The sequence below is a fragment of the Vicugna pacos genome, chromosome 20 (assembly GCF_048564905.1).
Source record: "Vicugna pacos chromosome 20, VicPac4, whole genome shotgun sequence".
NCBI lineage: Eukaryota > Metazoa > Chordata > Mammalia > Artiodactyla > Camelidae > Vicugna > Vicugna pacos.
Genome location: NC_133006.1, coordinates 32,841,858 through 32,865,911, shown reverse-complemented (window position 1 = coordinate 32,865,911; position 24,054 = coordinate 32,841,858). Strand labels below are relative to the sequence as shown.

The following is a 24,054-nucleotide window of genomic DNA, read 5'->3' as shown; positions in this document are numbered from 1 at the left end:
CCATGGCACAACCAAGCTGAGGCTCCCCTCCCCACCCAGTTACTGTTGGCGCCATATTTTGCTCTGGCCAGAGCACGTTCCTCCAGGGGGAGTGGGTTTCTTCCTATGAGAGTCACTTTAGGAAGAGTTCCGTATGGGGCAGGAACAGAGAAGTCAGAGGCAGATCTTAAGTTGGCTGAGAGGAAATACCCTCTTCTCTCCCAGGCCTGGAGTGGCTTTGGACCCAGGTCTGAGATACGGAGCAGTTTGGAGCTCTTCTTGTGGGGACCCGGCCAAGCCAACCTGGAGGACGGCACAGAACCTGTGCTGTGTCAGTAAATTTCTTTCTGAATTGTGTTTCCCATCTATTACTTCTGAACTTACAGCAAACTCTCATTAAAGCACAGCTGCTATCTTCCCTGCAATGGGGATTAAGAGAAAGGACCTACCCCAAGCTGACGATAAGGTCAACCAGGGGAAGCAACTCCTCCCTGGAGGCCAGAGTCGCCTGACATCATCAAAAGCAGCAGCAGAGAGCTGGGCCCAGAAGGATGAGCAGCATTTTCAGGTGATAAGGGGGGGTGCTGGGGGCCAAGACCTGAGGGACCTGCACCTACTCCCCCCAGTTGCCGGTGAACATTTTAGGAAGGATGACTGAGATAGTAAATCCCATGATGTCAGCACCACTGGGTTACCGTAATAGCATCAACAGCTGTTTACTGTGTACAAAACGCTTCCCATAAATGATCCCACTTCATCATCCCAGCAGCCCTTGGAGGTTAGTTCCTCCACTGCTGTTTTGCATACGAGGAACTCTTAACTGGACCTGGGAGACAGCAAGTGGCTGCTCAGCAGCACCAGAGGCTTTGGGCCAGGTCTGTAACTCTGAAGCCTGTGCACTTCCCACTACCTCACAGGCCCTCACCTGCTACCTCTTCACCTGGCAGTTTAGGAAGTCATATGAGGACAGTGACAGTATTGCATTCTGTAAATTGCAAGTTGCCAAGGGCCTCGGCTAGGCTTAAGCGCCATTCATCCTCTTGTGACTTTTAAGGAAGTCACCAGTGGTCATTTGTGTGATTCCACTGTGTTTGGGTAGCCGTGGGACAAGTGAAAATACAGGCTGTCGTTATTTGTCTTGTGCGGAGGATTAAATTTGAGAGGAATGGATTTGGCTCTAAGTCCTAAATTATCCCAATCTGGTTCAAAATCATTTCTTCTCTTAATTCCATTCATAGACACCTGGCCTCAACATACCCTGAGCAACTACTGCCTTGCTCTATTTTGTTCCTTCACTTGTTTTGTCTTCTGAAAGATGATCACAGCTCCTCCACAGTCCCTACTCAAAGTAAACATCAGTTCCTGAGAGAAATGAATATGCCCCAGAGAGTCCCTTTAATAACAAAGACCATATTACTATCACATTTCAGTAGCACCAAACCTCCAACTCATACACATGATGTTTAGACAGCCACTGAAGACGGACCTTGAAGAGCAGTTCTGTGAAAAGAAAGCATAACACAAAAATACAGGTCTTAAAGTATATTCACATGAGCTTCAATATATGGCATTATTTGCTCAGACACAAAGCTTTTCATTTTACATTTATTTCTGAACCATTCATGTCACCTTGATTTGCAATAATTTCATGAGATTCTAGCAGATAAACCACTTTACAGCACTTACATTTGCCTTATGGGTGAGGGCATTTAACTGCATTAAAATTGTGAAGATACTATATTTACACGTATCAAGCAGCTCTAGAACGAGAAGAAAAGCACCCCCACCGCCCGGATTGCAGCCTTACTTTCTGCAGCTGAAGCAGACTACAGTCTGGTCATTCGTCTTCGTGTGGAAGGTTTTTGAGATTTCAATTCATGTAGTATGTGTGTGGCTATCATCTGTCAGATGTCTTGCTGTCTCACAGTGTGATCCTATCACATGTAAATGGAAAAACGAAGGGAAGCTAAAATCGTCCTGGCCCCCATTGTTAGGACATCTCTTAGTGCCTCATCTGGATGTTACGTGAAGTGATGCAAATATCATCTTCTTTAAGGAGGGCCACGTTTAGCACAGGCCATTTGGATGTTGGGCTAACACCAAAATGGCCCTTCTGCCACAGGAGCAAACTTAAAAATAGTTTATTAAACTGGCACATAGGAATTTTCCACCTGAAATCATATTCCCAAGGAGAAAGTCTCCCTGGTGACAGTTTTTATGGGTTAGTTTGTTTATATCTGCCTTGTCCCAGAAAGACTTTTAGACAGCTAGTCACTGCTGTCAGTCTGATAGGGTGTCCCATGTATTATTAACAAAAATCCTTCCAGTGCTCATTCTGATGACTTGAGGATGGAGATAAAGCAAACATTTTGGAGTTGTCTTGGTGCACCATTAAGATATCACCAAAACCTCACTCTGACCCTAGCTGTCAATTCTAATACTTTTAACCCATGACATGAAGTTTTAAGTATAGGTACTACTGACTTCATTATATGGCAAGGAATTTTTCTATGTTCACAAGTTCTACAAAGCAAAATGATAAAGCCTGATCTTAATCTGAAAATGGCAAAGTATTAATGGAGGCATTCTAGGTAATTGTGTCCCCTGGGCAGATTCACCCTACAGAGTATGAGGAAGCCAAAAAAGAAGGAAGACTTATTTACCCAACTAATCAAGACCAGGAAGTGGCGACTTCAGTTGTATGCACCTCTGTGATAACAGTAGCTGCTTCCACTGATTAAATACATACCGCACACCAGGCACTGTGACAGACAGAGACTCTACATACATTTGTCCTTGACAGTGACCCTACTATTATCGCCAACTTACAGAAGAGAAAATAAATAAAAACTCAATTAGCTCCCCCTCCCAAAAAAAGATTAAAGAATAAATCACCATGGAAGTGTATTATAGCAGACATTGCTGGTTCCATCCTAAATTCTCCCTTATTGGCAGGACCCTTGCATTTTTTTCATTGATGTATATTCAATTTACAATGTTGTATCAATTTCTGGTGTACAGCATAATGTTTCGGTCATACATATACATACATACATTCTTTTTCATATCCTTTTTCATTATAGGTTACTACAAGATATTGAATATAGTTCCCTGTGCTATACAAAACAAACTTGTTGTTTATCTATTTTATATACAGTAGTTAGTATCTGCAAATCTCAAACTCCCAATTTATCCCCGGATAACCATAAGTTTGTTTTCTATGTCTATGAGTCTGTTTCTATTTTGTAAGTAAGTTTATTTGTGTCTTTTTTTTTTTAGATTCCATATATAAGTAATATCATACGGTATTTTTCTTTCTCTTTCTGGCTTACTTCACTTAGAATGACAATGTCCGGGTCCATCCACATTGCTGCAAATGGCATTATTTTATTCTTTTTTTATGGAGAAGTATTCCATGATATAAATATACCACAGCTTATTTATCTAGTCATCTGTCTATGGACAAATATTTAGGTAGCCTCCATGTCTTGGCTATTGTAAATAGTGCTGCTGTGAACATTGGGGTGCATGTGTATTTTTGAATTACAGTTCCTTCTGGATATATGCCCCCAAGAGTGGAATTGCTGGATCATGTGGTAAGTCTATTTTTAGTTTTTTGAGGAATTTCCATATTATTTTCCATATTTGCTGTACCAACTACATTCCCACCAACAGTGTAGGAGGGTTCCCTTTTCTCCACACCCTCCAGCATTTGTCATTTGTGGACTTTTGAATTATGGCCATTCTGACTGATATGAGGTGATATCTCATTGTAGTTTTGATTTGCATTTCTCTGATAATGAGCAATATTGAATATTTTTTCATGTGCCTGCCTATTGGCCATTTTTATGTCTTCATTGGAGAATTGCTTGTTTAGGTCTTCTGCCCATTTTTGGATTGGGTTGTTTGTTTTGTTATTAAATTGGATGAGCTGTTTATATATTCTGGAAATTAAGCCCTTGTCAATTGCATTATTTGCAAATATTTTCTCCTATTCTGTAGGCTGTCTTTTGTTTTGCTTATGAGGACACTTACTTTTATCTGGTGCCCATTACTCTTCTTTGTAACCCACAAATAAATCTCTAGAAGCCTCATACAATCATGGTGGTCCATTCCCTCTCCCCAGTGATTGTTTAAGGTGTACATGTTACGTAACTCTGGCTGAGATATGGGATAAATCTGCTGGCGGGGTGGGGGGAACTCTGGAAAATGTTTCATTAAATAGGGAAGAAACAGTTCCTCTTCTGCCCATTTTTGTAGTAGTGTCTGGATGTAATATCTTGAACAGAAGCAACTATCTTTTGACCCAGAAGAAGCTACCCAAAGACAAGGTTAACACTGAGGAAGACAGAGCAGAAAAGTAGAAAGAATCTGGGCCTGAATGACATACTTTAACCACTGAATTAACCAAACCTTAGATCTGCCGTATCCAAGAACTTCTTATGTGAAGTCCTGTATCTCATTAATGCGTAATTTAATTCCATTGCCAAAAATACACAGTTACAGTCAGAGATTTCAACCACCCTCTCAATCATTGATGGAACAACTAGAGGGAAAGTCAGTAAAGACAAAGGTGACTAGAACAACACCATCAACCAACTTGGCCTAACTAACATTTGTAGAAAACTCCACTCAATAACAGCGGAATGTAATTCTTTTAAAGTGCACATGGAATATTTACCAAGATAGATCATATTCTGGATTGTAAAACAATTCACAATAAATTTTAGAAGATTCAAATTATCCAAAGTATATTTTTGGCAATGGAATTAAATTAGAAATCAGTAATGGAGAGACAGCCTGCAAATTCTCAAATACCTAGAAACCAAATCACACACTTAACTAACCCACAAGTCCAAGAAGTCAAAGAGAAAATTAGGAAGCATTCTGAAATTATGAAATATCATTAATAAAATGAAAAGTAAGCCACACAATGTGAAAAAATATCCATAAGACATATACTGACCCATCATAAGTGTTCAATAAATGTTAGTGTTTATCATTGTTATGATTATTATTGTCATTATTAACATTTGACTTTGCATACGAAAGTAGCTTAGATCAGTGTTAGGAAATGAAGAGTTTAACTTAGCCTGGTGGAAAAACATTATTTCACTATGCCAGTGATATTTTATCAGCCATTATAATCACATGTAAAATCTTATTTGAAGGACAAATCCAGTCTGTATATTGATAATGCTGTATTACCTACACGGTAACTATTCTCATTATTGAGAATATATATTGTGTATATATATATACACACACACACAAAAATCTAGGCTTTATAAATTTAGTCTATACAGAGTAGAGTCCTTTTTGGACTCTCTACTCATACTTTCTGGAAAATTCTAACTCATGCTAATCATTTCATTAACTGCAACTACTCAGAGAGAACATGAGATCTTCTGCATTTTCACTCAGAAATCATTTTTCATTAGAAAGTTGCTTTTTCTTTTCTTTTTCCATTGATCTAGAAGAAGAAATACATTGGAAGAAATGATCTTTTTCTAAGAGAGTTTTTAAATTTGGAAAGAACCATGGTGGGAATATGCTTCCCTTCACGCACCAGTAATACAGGTTTGGCTTCAAAGAAAGGCAATGGCACGTTGGTATTTATCATACAAGAATTTCAGTCTCAATTTGTATATAGGAAAGATCAAGGCCACCATACTTTCTGCATTGGGAAGACCAGAACTATGGTTTTTATTTATTTTGGACATATTTCAGATAAAGGACTACTCTCCAGGATATTTACAGAATTCTTTTAAATCAATAATAAATCAATTTAAAATGTACAAAAGACTTCAATATGTAGCTAACAAAAAGATACATTAGTGACATCAATGACAGACAAGTATGATACAACAAATTTGAAAAAGCTGGCACTTTCTAGTAAAGGTAAACATGACCTAGCAATATATTTGTATCTAAGATAGGTAAGTGGGCAACATAAAAAGTCTTGTACAAGAATGTTCATAGTTGCTTTAATCATACAGCCCCAAAATGGAAAAGAACCCAGATAACCATACACAAGAGAATACATAAACGGTGGTAGTTTCATAACATAGGATAATACTCAGCAAAAAAAAAAAAAAAAAAAGGATGAACTACTGGTGCATGCTTCTCAGAAATATTTTGTTGAGTTAATAAAAACAGATCAAAGGAGTCAAACTGAATGATTCCATTTATATGGAGTTCAAAACAGGAAAAACTCATTTAAGTTGATGGAACTCAGAAGAATTATTTGGTGGAGAGTAGATTGTTAACTGGAAAGGAGCACTCGTGAAGAAACTCACTGAGATGATGGAAGTGTTTTTTATATCTTGATCTGGGTAGTGATTGCATTGGTGTATATTTACGTAAAAATTCATCAAGCTGTACACTTAAGGTTAATGATTGTGTTGTATATAAATTATACATCAATTAAAAAATACTCATAACATATGAATGGATTGACAAGGTCCTCCCAGACAGATCTTGAAAAAGACTTGTGCAAAGTGATCAACTCCAAGATTAAGATTAAAGTGATAAGATTAAAACCAACATAATAAATGAATTAAATAAGAATGCAGAATCCAAATCAATATATAAAAATCAATTGTATTACTGTACAATAACAATGAACAACTTGAAAATAAAATGAAAAAAAGAATTCCATTCACAATTGCATCAAAAAGAATAAAATACTTAGGAATAAGTTTAGCAAAAAAGGGCAAAATTTGTATGCTGGAAACTACAAAACATTGTTGAAAGAAATAAGAGAATTAAATAAATGGGGGGAAAGTCCTATGTTTATAGATAAGACAATATTTTTAGGATGGCAGTACTTTCCAAATTGGCCGATAGAATCAACATAATTCTTATCAAAATCCCAGCTGGTTTCTTTGCAGAAATTGACAAACTAAAATTCATACAGAAATTTCAAGGGGTCCAGATGGCCAAAACAATCTTTGAAAAAAAAAAAAAATCCAAGGTTGAAAAACTCATACTTCCCCATTTCAAAACTTATTCAAAGATACAGTAATCAAGAATCAGGTGTTGGCATAAGAACAGACATATAGATGCATAGAATAGAATTGCAAATCCAGAAATAAACTCTTACATTTATGAGAAACTAATTTTAGACAAGGGTCTCAAGACCTTTCAATGGTTAAGAATAGTCTTCTCAACAATGGTGCTAGGACAATTGGATATCCGTGTACAAAAAATCAAGTTGGACCACTTTCATCATACGTGAAAGTTAACTGAAAATGGACCATAAACCTAAATATAAGAGTTAAAATTATGAAATACTTAAAAGAAAATCTAGGAGTAAGTCTTTGTGGCCTTGGGTTAGACATCTCAGATATGATATTAAGAGCACAAGTAACAAGATAAAAATAGATGAATTGGATTTCACTAAAATTAAAAACTTTCATATTGTAAAAGATGCCATCAAGGAAGTGAGAAGACAACCCACAGAATGGAAGAAAATAATTTAAAATCGGATAAGGGGCTTGTATCTAGAATACATAAAGGACATGTAACAACTTAGTAATGAAAAGATGAATAACCCAATTTAAAAATAGGCAGCAGAAGATTTAAATTAGACATTTCTCCAAAGAAGATGTACACATGTCCAACAAGCACTTGAAAAAATTCTTAACATTGGAATTAGGCAATTACTAAAATACACTTTAAACAGGTGAATTTTATGGCATATTAATTTTATCTCAATAAAGTTATCTTTTAAAAGTATAATTCCTGAAATATTTATGCATGAAACATAATGCTGTCAGAAATCTGTCACAAAATAACCCAGAAGCAGGGGGAAGAGGGCGGCGAGTATACATGAGACAAGGTCGGACATGAATTAATCATTGTTCCTGACGCTAGGTGATGGATAGACTATTCCTCAAATTATGTATATGTTTGCAATTTCTCATAATAAAAAGTTAAAAATATATTCTTAGGAAGTCCCAAGGTGTATACAAAACCTTGTACACAAATGTTCATAGCAGCATTATTCATAATATCCAAAAAGTGGAGACAATCCAAACATACATCAGTTAATGAGTGGATAAATAAAATATGGCATGTCCATAAAATAAAATATTACTTCACCATAAAAAGGATGAAATTCTAATAAATCTAAATAATTCTAATAAATCCTACAACATGGATGAACCTTGAAAACATTATGCTAAGTGAAATAAGCCAGACACAAAAAATTGTATATTATGTGATTCCATTTATAGGAAATGTCCAGAAAAGGCAAATCCATGGAGACAGAAAGTAGATTAGTGGTTGCCAGGGTCTGGAGCAGGAGGAATGGGGAATGACTGATAATGGTTATGGGTTTCTTTGGGGATGATGAGAATGTTCTGGAATTAGACAGTAGTGATTGATGCACAACTTTGTGCATATGCTAAAACCACTGAATTATCTACTTTAGAAGTGGGAACCAATGGTATGTGAATTACATTTCAATAAAGCAGTTAGTGACCAAAAAAAAAAAATTAGGACAGAACAGTAAGACTGTCTAGGTCTCTAGGTTAGAGACTTCAAGTGAGTACTGAACCCAAGGTATAAATGAAATAGTGGTCAAAAAAAAAATTCCAGAAAAAAGAGCTTGAAGAAGTGGCTCGTAACTACAGAAGGAGAGGTGATCCAGTTGTGGAGACAGTAAGATAATGCCTGGTCCAGAGGGTTTCTGCTCCAGGTTTACCATAGGATGTAACACTTAATATTTTAATATCCCTACCCCCATGCTTGAACTGCCAGTTGATTGTTGGAAGCTGTAAGCCATCGTTCATTCATTAAGTTCCTGAACAATAATGAGGAACTCTGCCTTTTCTGATAAATCCTTGTGGGCTCCTTGGAAAAGTAGGATTTGGGGGACAGATAGTGGACTCTGCCGCAGCAGTGAGGCCATATTTCCTGAAGGAGGTGGGGGCAGGGTATCGATGTCTGAACAGCCCTAGGAGAATTTCCAGAGTTCTGGCATCTGGGAAGAGGAAGTCTAGAATTGCCTGAGACTGCAGGAGCCAAAGATTGATTGCAAAGGGAAGTTGACACCAAGTCAAGGCCAAAAATTTGCGCTCAGAGTTAACACTCAAGTTCAGAGCATCCTGGGGAGGTGAACATGGGGCACGGTAAGGCAATTATAATCCCTCCCTTTGACATAAATGTAGACAAATGTCATTTATGACCCAAACATTACCAGCAATTAATCCAGGAGTCTTTAATTAGCATTACATTTATTCTGGCACTGTGCTAACTTGGTGAGATATCAGCCCACCATGTTGGGGGAGAAGTTGGAGTCCTTAGTTACAGAGGATAGAGCTACTGATAAGAGGAAAGATGGGTAACTACACTTTCTGAACACTTACTATGTCCCAGGCATTGTGCTAGATCAGAAATGTTTAAATCTTTTAATGCTCACAATGACCCTATAAGGGAACTATTACTATCTTTTTATAACTGAGGCTTAAAGGAGATCAATCACTTGACCAAAGACATGAGCAGTGGAGCCATCATCTAAAACCATCATCAGACACTTGAAATTTCACTCTTGTCCCCTACACCCCATGACTTCAGGTCAGTGTAAAGATCAGAGGTTGTTAAGTATGGAGATCATCTGTTATAAACACTGTGACACATGGGAAGAGAAAGTTAAAGGGAGGGTCAACAAGGAAAATGAGTTATGAAAAAAGGAAGTTGAGCATGAATGTACCATGGGCTTTATTAAGTTCATTGTGACCCGTGTGAGAAAGGAAGTTTAGAAATAAATCTGAATTTATGTTGCAAAACAAGCAGAAGCTGTCAGATGAAGTAAAGGCCAAGGTAGGGTCAACCAAGAATCACTGTAATTAGTCGAATAAACAGAGTATCTTCCATAAGAATAAAGATACGTAGGAATTGGTGGTGGGCATGAGTAGGTAAGGATGCCTGTTGGTGGACCAATCGCAAGTCAGAAAAAAAAAATCAGCTGATCGTTACTTACAAGCATTCCAATTCCAGCTGCATGGGATGCTCATTTGGTCAATATTACAGTTTCCAAATGTGAGTGCAAACTTTTTTTTAAGATTTAGCTTAACTTTTACTGAGCCAGGATGATCTAGAACAACAAAGTAGTTTTTTAGCATGGAACACCAAAAATTTAGAAGGAGGGAAAAAACAGATTCCTGTTGGCCTCAGATCAGCAATAATTATGAGGACCAGGACTGACTAATCAAAAGACAGACCTGCCTGGTCTGGAGGGAGCTCTATGTATTCTTGGTGGAATCATTACTAATTCCCGTGCCGAAATTTTCCCAGGGATCCAGAGATGTTGAAGCTGCATATGTCTAGTCGATAATGCATCTTAGGAAAAGCCACCTCCTTACTGACACATAGGCACTCCCTCCTTTTCTAGAGACTGTCAAATGGCTGGATCCCCCCACCACCACCATTGCCCTCCCTCACAATCCATTTCTCAGAACTCAGTATGAAGTATTTCCCTTGAGGAATGAATAATAACACAAATGTGCAAGATAGAGTCCCCAGCCTTAGTAAGTGTTCAGGTTCCTTTATGAAACAAAACTAGTATGTATGAAGCAGAGAGCAACAAAATCATGCCTAGTTGAGCAATGAGCACTTTGTAAGCTTTATAAAGGAGAAATGAATGTGGACGACCATCATTAATGAAGCTTTGGCAGGAAACCTTGAACCTAAAAGGATTTTAGGTTAGTGTAGGCCAAAGTGTATCCATCAGGTCATATTATATCTTTTAGTGCCTTAGTTTTCACAGCTGGAAAAATGGAGGTAACACTTGTCCTTTCTTACAGTTGGAAGGAATGATGGCCAAGATTCTTGGGATGAGGGTGCCAGGATACAGAGATGTCTGAAGGAAGGGCATCGCCTTGTTAACCAAGTAGAAAAAGCAAGAAAATAAGAGATAGGCTGAACAAACTGCTTCCTTTAACATACCCTGGACTTGCCCAATGGCACAATATTGAATGTTTCCTGCATGGTGTTTCTCTAGAACTGGCCAGAACTTAGCATTTTCACACATTTCTTATTATTTGGCAAACTTTGGAATCTTCTGCAAGAGCAAGCAGTTATCTGGTGCCAGAGACTATTTCAAGAGCTTCAGAGACATATCAATACACTTAATCCTCTTGAAACAATTCTATGTGGTAAGTGTTCTTAATACCACCACATTTTTACCGATAAAGAAACTTAAACACAGAGAAGTAGCTTGCCCAAGGGGTGACAGCTTGTGAATGGAAGTGGCCGTCTTGTTCCTTTTTTTTTTTAACAAACGAAACCCCGATGGGCATTTTTTTTTTATTTATTTTGTCGTGGGGAGGTAATTAGTTTTACTTACTTACTTTTAGAGGAGGTACTGGGGATTGAACCCAGGACCTTGTGTATGCTAAACACGCGTTCTACCACTTGAGCTATACCCTCCCACCGGAAGCAGTTACTTTGAATCAAGATAGTCTAACTGGAGCCCATGCTCTTATCCACCAAGCTGTAAAGATATCTCCCAGTGCACCACCGTGAGGCTTTGCAACTGGCTGGTATTGCCAAGCAAAGCAAGAGCCAGCATAAAGCTCTTATTATTATTAGACAGAAGTGTTGCAAGAAATATTGAACAGGAGGTAGCCACAGATTGCAATTTCACTGACATACCAGGGAGGGTAAGGAGGCTGCCTTTACCATCTAGATGCTGTGCCAATGATCCTACACAGAGCCTAGTGTGGAGGCCGTGGCTGGAGAGGATTGGGCAACAGAGAAACAAAAAATGATGGTCAGAGGAGGAATGTGTAAGTGGGACAGCAGGAACGGCTGCAAAGTGGAGGAATAGTCTGGAAAGGGTTGGAATGCTGGGCAATATCTTAGACATCCAGGGCTCATTCTGTTATTGAAGTAAAATTTCCTGGCAGCAGATTATCTGAGTATATCTCAGGTCTTTTGACTATGCTGGAATGCTAAGGCAGTGAACCACAATGAGTGTGGTTTCAAAACTGGTGGGCCGGCCACACAAACTGGGAAATATTTACTTATTTAATTATCTATGACAATGAGGTATGACCGGTGTGAGTTTGGGGCCCCTGGCATGTTCACAGAGGCATGGTCTGCGTATTTTTCTTCTGGACACTGTTTATCCAACTGGCAAATGGTAATATTGACAACAGTAGGTAGACACTCTGGTAGATGCTGGAGAAATAGATGGAGATGTTCAGCCACTTCCCTCAAGGATCTCACAATCTAGTGAACAGTCAGACCCTATTGGATCAATGACAATGCAGCACGTGTGACAAGAAGGAGAACAGGTGCCAAAAAGGCGCCGAGGGGAAAAGCCTGACTATTCAAGAAAGTTTCAGGGAAGATGGATCATGGCTGACCATTGCAAGAAGAGTTGGAATCTTCCAGATGGAAGGGTTGGTAGAGGAAGGAAATTTCTGGCAGAAGGGATAGCTGGCCAAGGGAGGCAAGTATGAGAGAGCATGATGGATCCATGCACTTGTAAGATGGTATTTTTTTCCCCCAACTTAAACAGCAAACATTTCTTGTTTCACTGTTGTGAGTCAGGATTGAGCGTGGTTTAATCAGGTTATCTTCTTCAGAGTCTCTCACAGAGCGGCATTCAGGGTGTTGGCCAGTGGTGGGGTCTGATTTTAAGGCTTGACTGGGGAAGGCTCCACTTCTAAGCTCCTGGGGTTCTTGGCAGGATGTATTTCCTTGCAGGCTGTTGGTCTGAGGGCCTCAGTTCCTTGCCGACTGTTGGCCAAAGGCTGTCTTGAGTTCCTGAGGCCACGTGAGCTGCTCCAACACAGCTGCTTGCTTCATCATAGCCAGCGATGGAGAGGGTCTGCTACAACCTGGAAGTTACAGTCTTACATAGTTTAATCCAGAAGCGACACCCATCATTTGGATGGATTGCGTTGATTGGAGCAAGTTACTAGGCTAGCCCACACTCAAGGAGAGAATATTACACAAAAGCATGTCTATTAGAAGGTAGGAATTGAGGGAGGGGTGCATCTTAGAGTCCACCTGCCACAGAGAGGCAGATCCATGTCTGGATGGAGTTTGGTAACTTTCCATCCAGATGCCCTGCATTGTAAAGCAAACCCCTCCACTGCCCCATTGTTGTAATAAACGATGGAAAATTCTGGCTGTATCTATAACAATCTCCTAATTTGCTTTTTTTTTCTAGCTTCTCAGTCACTGCAGGGAATGGGTGCACCTCTCTTGTACCCATAAAACCAAGCCCCTTCCTAGGATGACAAAGGCACTGGCTCCCAGTCTCGCATCTCCTGTCAGTGGCAAATTTCTCCCTAATCTGATTACAACTATATTATTAGACTCCATTATCATATTAGCCTTTTTAGCATATAGATAGAATTTTGGGTTTTCCTAGACGCTTAAAATAATTTTTACCCCTTCAAACACTCTTTACATGCTTTTCCAATAAATGCTACTCATTACCAGTGAGACTTATTCACCTCTGGCTCTTTGCAAAGGGCATAACATTAAGGAGATAACAGGTTTTGACAAGTTATTAAAGAAGGGCGAAGTCCACAGACTTCATTGTAATTCCTGGCACAGAGTCTGAGGTAATATTTTCTATGTATTTTGTTACACTGGCTTTATCACATAATCCCTTACCTGCCACCACCCCCCAAGGACCTTACTGTGTGAGAGTCTCAGTGACAATACATGGCCTGTGAGTTGCCTGAAAGAGATCAGAGAGTATCTTAGAAACAAAGTAGAATTTGTCTCTCTGATCACAGATAGCCAGAAATGGAAAAGAACACCGAACCAAAAATAGTAGCACCGTTTACTCTGACAGAATAGGAAACTACCAGCTTCTGCTTGTGAGTTTTAGGATTTCAAGCAACACCTCTGTGACTCCTTCTACTCATCTGTCAAACAGTGAGAATGCTGTAGATGCGAAAGTATTTCCCTGAACAGAGTCCAGAATTAGTACAATGTTGAGCCCAGTTTGTACAGCTCTGAATTTTACCGAGAGGCCTGGAACAGCTGAGTGGTCCACCCACCAAATGGCAAGCAGAGATTGCCACGGGTTTTAATAAAATTCTATTTATAGTCAGCATTCCAGAACCACATACACAATTGTCTGTTAAATAAAAGAAATACAGGATTGTTGTATGCATCACTTGGGACACAGTTTAACAGAACATTCTAACACAGAAATAAACGGTCTTGAAGAGCAATCTATAGATGTAGGTGGGAAGGTAGAAGAATCACATGCTTTGGAGTTCAAAAATAACCGTTCCTAATCTCCACACCCACTACAGCCTAAGTCAGTAGTTCCCAAACTTTTTCACGCAGGCACCCCTATCTGCAAAGGGGAGCAAGCACTTCACTTACCCAGGAATTTGAGGGAGAGCCTAGAGCAACTTCTTGTAATCATATCCCATTTAAAATAACTCTGATTTACTATAAAAATATGTTTGCAAACTTTGTGTTCTAATCCATTTTATAGGTGTTCTTGGGTTTTAAAAAAATGCATTAAATTAATTATTGTCATGTAAATTTACCTTCCAATAGTTGTGCCATGTTTATCCTATGGCCTTGAGTAGCCACGGTGGCACATGGCTGTCTGTCTCGGGGGGAGGGGTACATACTCCCTAAGTTTGAAAGTTCTGGCTAAAGGGGTTACACAAATGAGTGAATTGATATCAACATAAACTCAAGATTCCCAGCTTCGAGTGGACACCTGACACGGCCCAGCTCTACAATGACAGTTTTGTAACGTCCTCACTCTCAAAGTTCTCGTTTCCTCTCCCTAGCAATTCCTTCTGAGCCAATGACCTCTTCTCAATGATCTCTTTTCCCCAAAAAGAGAAAAGTGAGCCCATCCAATAGGAAGTTTCTCATATCCCCTCTACCCAGCACCACCCACCAACCTACCCGTGTCTGTGTCAGTCCTCTCCTGCATCCTTCCTGTTATCACGTACAAAGCATCTACCGTCTCATCAAAGGGATTTGGTCCCTACCTCCTCATGCCTTTTCAGGACGGTACTCTGGGTTATCTTCCTACTCATCTGCATCCTTGACCTCTCCTTCTTGAATGGCTTCTTCACCTGATATCAAATAAGTTTGATCTGAAAAAAAGCAGCCAAAACAAACAACTGTTCCTTGATTCCATCTCCCGTGACGGCTAACTATCCTCTTCTATTTCTACTCAGAACCAAAGCTGTTCAGAGCTGCCCATGGTAGTCTCCGTTTCCTCACTTCAAAAGATTTTTTTACATTTTTCATGGAAATAATACATGTACATAGTTTTAAAAATTCAACTGTTACTACCAAATATATTGAAAAATGTAGTCTGCCCTATTCCCTATGCCCAAGTCGGCTGACCAAGGGCAAACACTTCCAATTCCTTTACCTTTTCTCTGGATACTCATATTCGTATTTCTAAGTGATACTCTTGAACTTTGTGTAACTGGACACACTACATAATCTTCTGCACATCAAATTTTTTGCTCAATATTATGTGTGTGAGAAACACCCACGGAGTTCAATCACTTTCATTGTATGTTGTATAATGTTCCATTCAATAAATATACCACCATTTATATGTCAGTTCTTTTGAAAGTGGTCATCTGAGTTGTTTCTAGGTTTTTGCTATTATAAATGACATCACTATGAACATTCTTATGCTCATCTCTGGGCATTTGGGCAAGATTTTCTCTATATTTCTAGATGTGAAATAGGAGGTTCACAGGCATGCAACTTTTTTTTTTTAACATTCTTTATGAAACAGAAGTTTTTAATATTAACTTAATATCAAAATAGTCAAAATTATCAGTCCTGCCTTTTTATGATTCATCCTTTTTGAGTATTGCTCAAAAAATTGCTGCTTCTTCTAAAATCATGAAAATATTCTTCCACATTTTCTTCTAAAAGTTTCAGTTTCTCCTTTCACACTTAAATCCCTAAACCACGTTTGAATTTTTAAAACTTACTTTGTAATTGAAGTATAGTTGATTTTCAATGTGGTGCTAGTTTCTTGTGTACAGCATGGTGATTCTGTTACACATATATGTATTCTTTTCATTATAGGTTATTATAAGATATTGAATATAGTTCCCTGTGCTGTACAGTTGGACCTTGTTGTTTATCTATTTTTATATATAGTAGTTTACATCTGCTAATCCCAGACTCCTCCTTTATCCCTCCCTGATTGGTTGTGAATATTGCACACCCATTTCCTCTTCAAACCCTCTAATCTGGCTTCCGTTTCCATGACTCAAATGCAAGTGTGCTCTAGAAGGTAACCAATGGCTTCCATATTGCTTTCCATATGGATTATTCCATAATCCAACTCTCCTTTCAGAATTATCTCGCGTAGTAATCATTTGGAAGCATCTGACACAGTGGATTACTCCCGCCTTCTTGAAAGATCCTCTTTTCTTGCTTCCATGGTACCACATTCTCCTGGTTTTTCCTTAAGACCTGGCAGCTCCTTCAGAGTCGCTTGTGCATGAAGCCATCTCCTGCCTGGTGTCCTCCTGGGGTCACTTTTTGGTCCTCTTCTCTTCCTACCGTTTTCCTAGGCAATCTCACCTGCTCTCAGGGTTTATGCTGATTATCCCCCCAAAGTGAATCTCTAGAATCCACTTTCCTTCTGAGGATGTCTTCCTGACCTCCTGGGCTGTCAGGTCTAAAACCAAATGCTTGATCTCTGTTTTTCTTCCTGCCATCCCCAATTCAGTAAACATCCCCCATCCCCCATCATGTTCCCAATATCTGAGGGGGTGGGGGGTAGGGAGGAGGTCATCCTTGATGCCTTATTCCCCCTTAACCCTAACGTCCAATACAACAGCAGGTCTTATCTAGTCTCACTTAAATTACTTGGGGACTCTGCTTACATGTCTCTGTCTTCACTACTAAGCATCCATTGTTTATCTCCTGGCAACTCGAAGAGCTGCCTCATGGTTGACTTTGTTCCCTTTGACTCTTGTTCCCTTTCCAATTTTTCTCCAAATAGAAACCAGACTGATCTCACAAAAATATAATTGGATCCATATCAATCCTCTGCACAAAACCCTTAACACTTACTATTATTGCACAGAGGATGAAACCCCAAACCCTTGACATAGCCTAGAGGGCACTTTGCATTCACCTGCATTTCTCCAGCCTCTCTCTCTAGTCCAGTGTACCTTGCTGTCAGCCTGGAATACTCTTCCCCAGGTTTTTTTCTTTGTCTCTTCCCTCAAGCCTCAGGTTAAGTGTCAGTTTCTACTTTCCCTTACATCATTAAATACAGTTTGTGACTAAATATTTGTCTGATCATTAACTCATCATCTGTATCCCCACCGGACCCTGAATCCCTGGGGGGCAGGGATCATATCTGTACTATTATTGTTGTTGTTGTTGTTATTCCCTCCAGTATATCCCAGTGCCTTGCACATATTAGGAACTCAGCCTGTTAAATGTTGAGGGTACACGAAGGAGATGGTGCCCCTTTCCTCACTGAGAAGGCTGCACAGTCTTGTGGGATTCCCTGATGGGACTTGAGATCTCCGGGCTCCGAGTCCTGTTTCTGGGAGGATAATGCTGGAGGACCCACTTTTCATGTTTCTGGGCTTCAGTTTCCTTTTCTGGGAGCTTTCGTGCTCCTGTCCACGCCCACCCCACCCCCCATCCTGGGATTCCCATCATAATCCCTTTTAAGGCTAAGATTTCTTTCTATGGGGGAAGATAGCAGAAGGGAATAACAGTTTACCCCACAGGGTTTGCCCAACGGGACTGCCCAGCTGCATAGGCTGATTATTACTGTTACTTTAAAAGAGAAATGTAATTAGTGCATTGGTTCTTAATTGCATTGTAGACCATGAGTAGCACAAAATCCGTTCACCTAAGATTATCCTCGTAGATGATTTGGACACAGTAAAGGCAAGCTTATTACTATTCCAGCATCGCTGTGGTATTATTGCCCCCTGGTGGCGATGTTAATTACTTAGTCCCGCACGTTGGAAGATGCTGTTTAAGCAGAGGTTCCCAGATTTCCCCCTGGAGATCATGGTATTAGCCTCTCTCCGTGTGAAACTAGAGACAAAAGGCGTGACAGCATTTGCTTCACGAAAGCTTCTGTGTCCACTCCACCTGCATTTTTTTCCTTAAGGACTATTGCTGTATCTCCCCCGGAAGACGTTTGTGCCCTCTCGAGGCATTGTCCCGGGGCGGGGGGGGGGGGGGGGCACCAGATTAACTAGCCATTTGGTTTCAGACACATGATCGGGAACCCCCATTTTAGAGAACAATACTCAGTCCAGTAGGAGCTAGCTTTCCCATGGGACTTAGATGTTCAGGCAGCAAAATTATTTTCAAATGTATAAAATAAGAAGCACCACCAACAATCAGACATGCAAAGTTATGTATAATAATTACATATAATCATTGCATTCTACGGGAGCACCACTTGTATACGTGTTTTCAAGTTTCCGAACACATTTTTCACTCTCTAAAGCAGAACCTTACCCGTGAGATACAATTCAGCTAGTCACAGTTGTACATTCTTATAGACTTTGAGATGAAGTAGGGGAAAGGTGGATCTGGGGAGTGATGTTTTTAACTGATGAAACATACTTTGGCAGAGTTGAAATATATATATAGTAGTAGTCTTTGCTGAATGTTCTTTCCAACAGATAGAGCGTTTCCCCAAAGCTAAGGATGGCTGCATTTATCATTAATGGAAACAATTCAAGAAGAAATGACTGGCTATTCACAAAGCAGAACAAGCAGTGGAAACACAGTTTTATCTGCATTCCCCCTTTTTTTTTTTTTTTTTTTTTTTGTCTGTAGCGCTGGATTTAGAATCAAACAGCCCTGGTTCTGAATCTTGACTCCTTCCTTACTGGCTGTGTTACGGTAGGCAAGTTACTTAAAATTTCTAAGTCTCAGGATTTTCCCATCATCTGCAAGAGGGGCTCAATAATACCCACCTCACACACTGGTTGGGGAGCTCTAATGTGATATTATCTGTACAATACTGTACAAAATACCAGGCACAATTTAGGCACTCAAGAAACAGTAGCTGTTATCATTACTATAATTATTCTTAAGGTTATTCAAAACCTTATGAATGATCTTGAGGGAAAAAATAACACAAAGCCAATCAAAGCTAAATGTTTGCATCCAGGAGCAATGTTTACTCACTTAGAGAAGAGATTATGAATAGCAAATAATTCACAAATCATCTTTTCCTATGCTCATTTCCTCCTGTCTGCCTGGGGCATACAGAACTCTAAGATGACCCCAAATATGCCAGGATCCTAGTGTATGCCCCATGTATAATCGCATCTCCTTGAATGTGGGGGGACCCTGGGATGATGATGGGGTGTCACAGTCATGGTTAGGTTACATTATATGGCAAAGGTGAAGGCATTTGCAGATATAGTTAAGGTTCCACATTAGTTGATTTTGAGTTAATCAAAAGGAGATTATCCAGGGTGGGCCTGACCAAATCAGGTGATCCCTTTAAAGGCAGATCTAGAGATCAGAGATTTAAAAGAAAAAAATCAGCAGAGAGCCTCTACTGTTAGCCTTGGAGAAGCAAACCTCAGTGAGTTCCACAGCTGCAAGGAAATGAATTCTGCCAATAACCACATGAGCTTGGAAAAGGATCCTGAGTCCCAGATGAGACCCCAGGCAGCACCTTTATTACAGCTTGTGAGATCCTCAACAGAAGACTCAGCTAAGCCATGTCTGGACTCCTGATCCATGAAAACCATAAGATAATAAATGTATGTTGTTTTTTAAGTTACTAAATTTGTAAGGATTTGTTATGAAATTGTAGAAAAAATGAAACATTCCCCAATTACTGTTATAAGTAATTACTATTATTTATAATTCCCCCGAAATACTACCATGATATTCACTGGTGTTTTAATTTCCCAAAGAACTGGGAAAAGAAACCAGATGTCAGGATCCCTTCAGTTATGCGATGGCTTTTTTAACTCATGGATTGTATAGGAAAATGTTTTTTAATTTCCAAATATTTTGGAGTTTATCCAGAGATCATGTTATTGGGTTTTTTTTCCCACTACAGTATAGTTTCTGTACAATATTATATAAGTTATAGGTGTACAATATAGTGATTCACAATTTTGAAAGGCTATACCCTATTTGTAGTTATTATAAAATATTGGCTATATTCCCTGTGTTGTACAATATATCCTTGTAGCTTATTTTATATCTAATAGTTTGTACCTCTAACTCTCCTACCTTTACATTCCCCCTCCCCCTTCCCTCTCCTCACTGGTAACCACTAATTTGTTCTCTAGATCTGTGAATCTGCTTCTTCTTTGTTATATTCAGTAGTTTGTTGTATTTTTTAGATTCTACATATAAATGATAACATACAGTATTTGTCTTTCCCTGTCTGACTTATTTCATTTAGCGCAATGCCCTCCAAGTCCATCTATGTTGTTGCAAATGGCAAGATTTCATTCTTTTTCTTGGCTGAGTAGTATTCCATTGTGCATATATACCACATCTTCTTTATCCATTCGTTTGTTGGACACTGAGGTTGTTTCCATATCTTGACAATTGTAAAAGGCACTATTGTGAACATTGGGGTGCACGTATCTTTTTGAATTAGTGTTTTTGTTTTTTTCGGATACATACCCAGGAGTGGAATTGCTGGATCAAGTGGTAGCTCTAGTTTTGGTTTTCTGAGGAAACTCGATACTGTTTTCCATAGTGGCTGCACCAATGTACATTCTCACCAACAGTGTAGGAGGGTTCCCTTTTCTCCACATCTTCACCAACATTGTTATTTTTGTTCTTTTTGATGATAGCCATTCTGACAGGTGTGGGGTAATATCTTACTGTAGTCTTGATTTGCATTTCTCTGATGATTAAGGAACTATATTTACAGTACATTTCCAGTTCTTGCCTCCTGGCCTTTGTATTATTACTGCTGTCATATACTGTACTTTTACATATGTGTTATTCACATACTTTCACCTGCTCTGTTATTATTTTTGTTTAAGCAATCAATTGTCTTTTAAAGAGATTTAAATGGTGGGAAACATTCCTTTCTCTCTATGCATATAGTTACCATTTCCAGTGCTCTCACTCCTTTGTATATACATCCCTAGTTCTGTCTGGTACCATTATTCTTCTGCCTGTAGGACTTCCTTTTCCATTTCTAATATGAGTCTGCTGGTGATAAGTTCTTTTAACTTTGGTGCATCTGGAAAAGTTTGTTTTGCCTTTGTTTTTGAAAGATTAGTTCGTAGGATATAAAATTATAAGTTGCCACTTTTTTCCGGTATTTTAAGATGCTTCACATTCTGCAGTTCCTCTGCACATAGCAGGGTTTCTTCACCTGCTATTATGATGGTCTCGTCATCGCTGGTTTTGATTGGCTGCTTATGATGTCCTTTGATGTCATTTTCTTTATCTTCTTGTGCTGCAGATTCCTTGAGCATCTTGGATCTGTGGGTTTATAGTTTTCATCAAATTTGGAATTTAGGGTCATTATTTTTTCAAAATTTTGCCTATCCCACCACCCTCTTTTCTCTCCTCTGTTTTGGGAACTCCAATTAGAGGTATTCTAGGATTTGTGAGGTTGGCCCTCAGTTCACTGATACTCTGTTCATTTTTTGCTTTTAGTCTTTTTTCTCTGTGTTTCTTTTGGAATAGTTTCTATTGCCGTGTCTTCAAGTTCACTCGTTTTTTCTTCTGCAGTGGCTAACTGGTCATTGCAATGGGCTAAATGTTTGTGTCATCCTCCAAAATTCATATGTTGAAATCTTAACCCCCAGTGTGATGGCATTAGGAGCTAGAGCCTTGGCAGGTGATTGGGTCATGAGGATGGAGCTAATGAATAGGATTAGTGTCCTTATAAGAGAGACTGCAGAGAGCTCTCCATCTTCTTTCCACCACGTGAGAATGCAGTGAGAATTCTGCAACCAGGAGAGGGCTCTCCTCAGAATCCAACCATGCTGGTACCTTGATCTCAGACTTCTTGCCTCCAGAACTAGGAGAAATAAACTTCTTATTTATAAGCCACCCAGTCTATGGTATTTCATTCTAGCATCCTGAGTGGATTAAGACTGTCATTAACCCATTCAGTATATTTTTTAAAATCTCTGACATTGCATTTTTCATCTGTAAAAGTTCATTTTGGGTCTTTCCTGTCTCTGCTTAACATGATCGATCTTTCCTTCAGCTCTGAACATACAGACTAGAGTAATAATAAGTTGTAATGCCTTTGTCTGCTAATTCCAGCATCTGTGTTAGTTTTGGGTCTGTTTTGATTGGCTTATTTTTCTCCTAAATGTGGATCATATTTTCCTGTTTCTTTGTATGTCTGGTCCATTTTTTATTAGATGTCTGACATGATCGATTTTACCTTGTTGGGTCCTGGATAGTTTTACGTTTCTGTAAATATTCCTGAACTCTGGGATGCAATTCCATTACTTGGACACAGTTTCAGACATTGCTTTGATAGGGGCGACCATAGTGATGCTTAGTGAAGGGCTAATTTTTCCCTAGCACTAAGGACCTTCTGAGTACTCTGACCCATGCCTCCTGAGGTTTTCTAGTCTGACTGGTGAGAACAGGCACTGTGAGCACTCTGAGCACCATTCCCTCTGATCCATTTGGGCAGTTCTTTCCCAGCCTTGGGCAGCTTTCCCGTATGCCTGTGCGGATTAGAACCCTACTGAGTACTCAAGGGGACCCTGTGCAGAGTCCAGAGTTCTGTCTGTCTCTGCTCAGGTACTTTGCCCCACAAACTCTAGCCACTTTTTCTCTCCCTGAACTCTCAGCATCTTCTCAGTTCGAGGACTGCACTCCCTCTTGGGGTTCTCCTTCCCCACACCACCATCTGGAATCTTTCTCCAGGCACTTAGCTAAAGGTAATTGTAGGCTCACTCTGTTTGGTCTCCATCTCTCAGGGACCACTGTCCTCCACTGCCTGATGCCCACTGTCTTAAAAGCCACTGTTTCACATATTTTGTTTTTAATTGTTTCTAGTGGGAGAGTGACTCTGGTCCTTATTACTCGATCTCAACTGAAAGTCTAGCTGCATCATGTTACATCAGGGAAAAGGGAAAAAGGTTGGGGACATCATTTTACTAAATTTCTTGGAGCTGTCAGGACATATAATAATCATGCCATTGAGATAATTTTTCTGTTTTTTGAAATATATTACAGACTGAGGGAAGAGGACAGGGAGATGCCTCCTTTTTCGTCTTGTGGCAACTTTGAAGAATTCTTTGCTTTTTTTCCCTAACAGAATGGGAAATATAGAATTTTTAAATGGTTGCTAAATTTAATTCCACCCAAGCTAAATGTTTAAAAGGATAACAAGCTGACTATTTCTCTCCAGCAGTTTGAAGGGACATCACACCTGCTCTGAACAAAAGTACAATTTTACTGCATTGTGCAGTGTCCTTTGAAACCAAGATTCTCCCTGCTAGGTGAGCATCACTGCTGATATCACTGTCAAGATCTATCACTGTTGCCGTTTCAGCACTTAGCTGGTAAATAATCAGTCTAATTAATAGTCTGCTGGGATTAACTCTGGAAGAGGAATAAGAATAAACTCAGCAGGAAAGTTAAAGGCTTGCCCACTGTGGACAGTGCTTCAATTACTTGTTTCAGTTTTCCGGATACTGCCCTGAAAGACATGGATGGAGCTGTTAGTGATAAACCCTGTCAGGGGAGGAGACTGTTACCTGCTGCCGTGCTTCTGGAGCACATCACTGTCTGGGTACCATCTCGGGTTCCCCATCGATACTAACACCTCCCGCTTATAAAATAAAATACGTTTGGAGAAAACATGGGGGATTTTGTCATGAAATATAGTATGCTCCTCTGCTGAGTGCTAGAGAAACTCTGCTAAGGGAGGAAGAAACAGGAGGATTCATGCAGGCGAGGCAGACAGAGGACCATTGGCTGTAACCATATCCTGGGCCCATAGGTTGATAAATGAGCCCCCTTCTGACTCTCAGGCACCTTTTACAATGTGTGCACGACCTCCCCGAGAACAAGAACTAGTTGGTACTCCTTCTCCTGTGGTTTCACCAGGTCCTACGAGCAATGATGCTGACA

The 24,054-nt window shown here is 39.6% G+C and overlaps 1 long non-coding RNA gene across 6 annotated transcripts in view; it reads left to right on the top strand.

The window, feature by feature from the left end:
- Positions 1 to 23,775, top strand: part of LOC140687791 (uncharacterized) — a 30,211-nt gene extending 6,436 nt beyond the window's left edge. The window contains exons 5-6 of one of the 6 annotated variants that reach the window (XR_012062336.1): positions 23,330 to 23,420; positions 23,605 to 23,775. This is a non-coding gene — a long non-coding RNA (uncharacterized lncRNA). The other 5 variants (XR_012062339.1, XR_012062334.1, XR_012062338.1 and 2 more) reach the window with 5 other exon arrangements.
- The last annotated feature ends 279 nt before the right edge of the window (positions 23,776 to 24,054 follow it).